This window comes from Penaeus monodon, chromosome 36, assembly GCF_015228065.2.
Source record: "Penaeus monodon isolate SGIC_2016 chromosome 36, NSTDA_Pmon_1, whole genome shotgun sequence".
In the NCBI taxonomy this organism is placed as follows: domain Eukaryota; kingdom Metazoa; phylum Arthropoda; class Malacostraca; order Decapoda; family Penaeidae; genus Penaeus; species Penaeus monodon.
The window spans coordinates 17,649,257-17,654,256 of NC_051421.1; the positions used below are offsets into that span (position 1 = coordinate 17,649,257).

A 5,000-nucleotide genomic window follows, 5' to 3' on the forward strand; every position below is an offset into this window, starting at 1 on the left:
GGTAACTTCATCATTTCCTCTTTCTAATCTCTCTCTTCTTATTTTCCGCGCTACACCATCTCGGCTTCTTGTCTTCTTCTTATTATTATTCTATTAATCCTCTTACTCATCTACATATTTCAGTATCTCCCCCTTTTTCATCGTCATACCCTGTTTTCTATTATCGATCATCTGCCCCAGCCTGTTCCGTTCCTTCCCAATCGTTCTTCTTGGTCCGTTCCATCCCAATCTTTCCTCCTCGTTCTGTTCCGACCGTTACTCTTGGTCTACTTGTTCCCTTCAACCGCTCCTCTTAATCTGTTTCGTTCCAACAATTCCTTTTGATCCACTTCGTTCCGTTCCGGATGCCCGAGAGCTATCCAGCGGACAAGGAAAGGAACGGAACGGGGGAGGAGGCAGTGCGATAATTGTATGGAACGATGAAAGTAGACAGAGTGAGCGAAAGAAGGGAGAGGCAGAGGGAATGAGAAAGACAATTTTTCTACTTTATTCTCAATTAGGAAGGGATGACGTGAAATGCGGGGACGTCGTTAAAGTAATTCGAAAAGAAAGATGAAAGGGAGAGAAAGAGGGAGGAAGGAAGGGATAGAAAGAAAGAAAGAAAGAAGAGAGAGAGAGAGAGAGAGAGAGAGAGGGGTGGAAGAGGAAGAGGAGAGCAGCGAGAAAGGGAAAGAAGAAGATTACGGAGAGAGGAGGGGAGAGGGGAGAGAGAGATAGAGAGCTTGATGCCGTGGAGATAGATCTTTTGGTTAAAAACAAAAACACATTTCGCCGCTCGCTGCCAGGGGAATAACACACGCTCATGATTAAAGCAGGTCTTCTATCACGGCGGCACAGTATACTGCGACTAATGGTGCGCAGTATGATGGTCACTGTAAACCTTATACCTCCATCGATGGTAATGGTGAAAGAAAATTGTAAGGGCAGCATATCATATTGTCTTCCATAAAAACAATATATTTTGAAATATAAAAACAGTATAACCGAAATCGTATACTGTGGTACATCGAAAAGTTTACTCCTACTAAAATAGTAGTACAACACCTTATTTTATATAAGAATACACTATACATTACTTGAACCCCAAACGTAACATACCCTATGCAACTACTTGATACACAAAGAAAATGCACTGTCGTTTTCTTCAAACGAAAGTGCTATACACTTGCTTCACATACATATAACACTTATCACACCTTCAAATACAAGTACACCACATACTATTTCTTATTCTATGCACCACACACTATACAGCTCACGTAAATACAACACACTATACCATACATAAATAAGAGGCACTATATAATTTCCACAATACCAAATATTACGACGTGTTTGCTTCATACACGAAATACGATACACTCTCCACTAAATTCACCATACACTATACAATCACTTCCTACACTACATCATGTTTCAACTTTCATAAACAGTCCACCGGATTCTTGTATACGAAATATTTCATCCACATACCCATCCATACTAGCTTTCAGTCTACCACATATTTCATACCATATGTTCCATTATGAGCTACCTATGACACGCAACATACGGTATCATGTGTCAAGTGCCAAATACCGCCGGCCCGTCTCCATGACCACAATGACGCTGGTGCCAAGTGAGTGACACGAGTGTCTGGCGACCTTGACATGCTGTTTGCTCCGAGGAGAAAGCATGGCAACAATTTAAATTGTTTTTTATTTTGATAAAATAACACACGTTGACCGACTCACAAACGTACGTGGAAATATATATTAATAAATATATGTACATATTTTCTCTCTCTTTCTCTGCCTGTCTGTTTGCCTGTCTGGTCTATATGGAAATATTATAAATAATAATAATGATAACAACAACAACAAAACAGCAACAATAACAATAATGACAATAATAATAATAATAATAATAATGATAATAACAATCATCGTCAATATCAGCAAGCATTATTGTTATGAAAAAAGGCATAAATCCAGACTCTCTCTCTCTCTCTCTCTCTCCCTCTCTCTCTCTCTCTCTCTCTCTCTCTCTCTCTCTCTCTCTCTCTCTCTCTCTCTCTCTCTCTCTCTCTCTCTCTCTCTCTCTCCCTCCCACCCTCCCTCCCCTTCCCTCCTTCCCTCGCTTCCTCCCTCCCTCCCTCCCTCGCTCCCTCGCTCCCTCCCTCCCTCCCTTCTTCCCTCCCTTCTTCTCTCCCTTCTTCCCTCCCTCTTCCCTCGTTCCCTCCCTCCCTCTCTCCCTCCTTCCTTCTCTCGCTCCCTCGCTCCCTTGCACCCTAACTCCCCCCCTCCCCCCATATCTCTCTCTTCTCTTTCCCGCTGTGTTGTGAAAATAAGAAGGAAAACGGATAGATAAGGGAAGAAACACAGGAGGAGAGATGGCTCGGTCAGAAAAACGGCGACACTGTTAGTGCTTCTCACAACACAAGTCTACGGAGTTGAGGCCACGATTTCAGATCAGAGTGTATTGGCGTGTAGGGGGAAACGGGGCTGGTGAGTGTACAAAGCCTATACATATAGACATATACGTAAACACGCAGGCACACAGTTAAACACACACAGATACACGCAGACTCTCTCTTGCTCTCTCTCTCCTCTCTCTCTCTCTCTCTCTCTCTCTCTCTCTCTCTCTCTCTCTCTCTCTCTCTCTCTCACATCCATAAACCTACCAAAGAAGCATAATAATAATAATAATAATGATGGTGATGATGTTAATAATGATAATAACAATGCTGAAAACAATAACAACAACAACAACAATAACAATGATAAATAATGACAATAAAGATAATAACAACAAAAATAATAACAACGCTAATAATAATAATGGCATTAGTATTAACAACAAAAAACAACAATAACTATAACAAGAACTACAATAATGATAACCTAATCCACCAGTAATTACCCCCACACGAAAAACACACACATCAGTTCCCGGGCAGCGTCTTTGCAACAAACAATTTTACCTGGAAGTTTATCGAGTGACCTGTCAGCTGTCTTCTTAATCTATCGTCCGCGCAGACAACCGTCAAGTCAGACCTGCAATGAAGAAATGTTTATTATTAAATTCAAATTGGGCGCCTTATGTCTCCGAATATTGATAAGAGAGATAAACGACCATAAAGTAGTGAAATCAGGGGCAAAATAAAAGATGACGGATTTTGGCATAAGTAGTAAGTTAAGAAGTAGTGGGGGATAAGGGGTGAAATGAGAAATTATTAATAAAGAGAGGGTAAATATAAGTAATAAGAGAAAACGCAAGGAATGGTAATTAACGATAGGGTAAATGTATGTAATGAAGAGTAACATAAGTAAAGATATATGAGGATAGGGTAAATATAAGTAATAAGGGTTAACTTAAGAAATGATAAAGATATAGTTAATATAAGTAATAAAGAGTTCCATAAAGAAGGATAGATAAAGATAAGCTTATTATAAATAATAATAGGTGACGTAAGAAATTATATGTAAAATAGGGTAAATATAAGTAATAAAGGGCAACGAAAAAAGTTATAGATAAAGATAGAGTAAACAAAAGTAATAAGGGATACTAAGAAATAAGTGATACGATTGGTAAGAAAGAAGATAAATAAAGAGTAAAAGATATCACATATAAACAGCAAAAGAAATTCTATGTAAAAAGTAAAAAGTTACAAACACACAGAAAAATCGATCATATATAATAACACTAAACAGATAACAACAGAATATATGTTAACAATAAAACACACTATATATGAACGGGAAATAGGTCCTATATAATAACAAATATTCTGTGGGAAAACAATGTCAATAGTTCCCTACCCATTTTCTAGTATTTAAAGACAAAATGTGTTCCTTTGACTTCATGCGTGATGGATGTTCAAAATAAATGTGGAATAAGAATGAAGGAGAGGAGAAGAGCAAGAGGAGCAGGAGGAGGAGGAAGAGGAGGAGGAGGAGGAGGAGGAGGAGGAGGAGGAGGAGGAGGAGGAGGAGGAGGAGGAGGAGGAGGAGGAGGAGGAGGAGGAGGAGGAGAATGATAATAATAGTAATTAGGATAATAATAATAATAATATAATAATAATAATAATAATAATAATAAAAAAAAAAAAAAACAACAACAACAACAACAACAACACAATAATAATAATAATAATAATAATAATAACAATAGTAATAATAATAATAATAATAATAATAATAATAATAATAATAATAATAATAATAATAATAATAATAATAATAATAATATTACCAATAATAATAACAATAATGATAATAGTAACAATAATAATATAAAAAATAAAGATGTACATATATATTCATATCTATATTTCTATATGGGCCGCGGTGGCCGAATGGTTAGAGCGTCGGACTCAAGACTGTCACGACGGCAATCTGAGTTCGGGGGTTCAAGTCACCGACCGCTGCGTTGTTTTCCTGGGGCAAGGAACTTCACCTCGATTGCCTGCCTAGCCACTGGGTGGCCAAGCCAGCTCAAGTCAGTGCCGGGTAAATAGAGATGGTGACTCGATAAAAACACCGGGCGGAGGGCAATGGCAAACCACCGCTCTAAATTGCTAAGAAAAAAATCATGGAAGCCCATGATCGTCAAGGCCGCGGTGGCCGAATGGTTAGAGCGTCGGACTCAAGGCTGTCACGACGGCAATCTGAATTCGAGGGTTCGAGTCACCGACCGCCGCGTTATTCCATTGGACAAGGAACTTCACCTTGATTGCCTACCTAGCCACTGGGTGGCCAAGCCAGCCCAAGTCAAGTGCTGGTCCTAAGCCCGGATAAAATAGAGAGAAAAGATTACCTAAAAAAGGTACCACCGGCACTCTCCGTGGAAAGGAACTGGGGACCCTACCACGTACTCACTCCAACAGCATCACAACATGAAAAAAAAAACTACAGTTAAGCATCGTGCTGTGACCACGGCGGCTCAGACATGAACCTACCGTTAAAAGAAGAAGAAGAAGAGATATTTCTATATATATACGACAATAGGTACGTATGCTG

The 5,000-nt window shown here is 39.2% G+C and overlaps 1 protein-coding gene across 6 annotated transcripts in view; it reads right to left on the reverse strand.

Annotated features, from left to right (window-relative positions):
- Nucleotides 1-3,038, reverse strand: part of LOC119595823 — a 148,832-nt gene extending 145,794 nt beyond the window's left edge. For all 6 annotated transcript variants that reach the window (XM_037945002.1, XM_037945005.1, XM_037945003.1 and 3 more), the window contains exon 1: nt 2,963-3,038. The gene's annotated coding sequence lies outside the window, so the exon portion shown is untranslated. The remainder of the gene's footprint in view (nt 1-2,962) is intronic.
- Nucleotides 3,039-5,000: the final 1,962 nt, after the last annotated feature.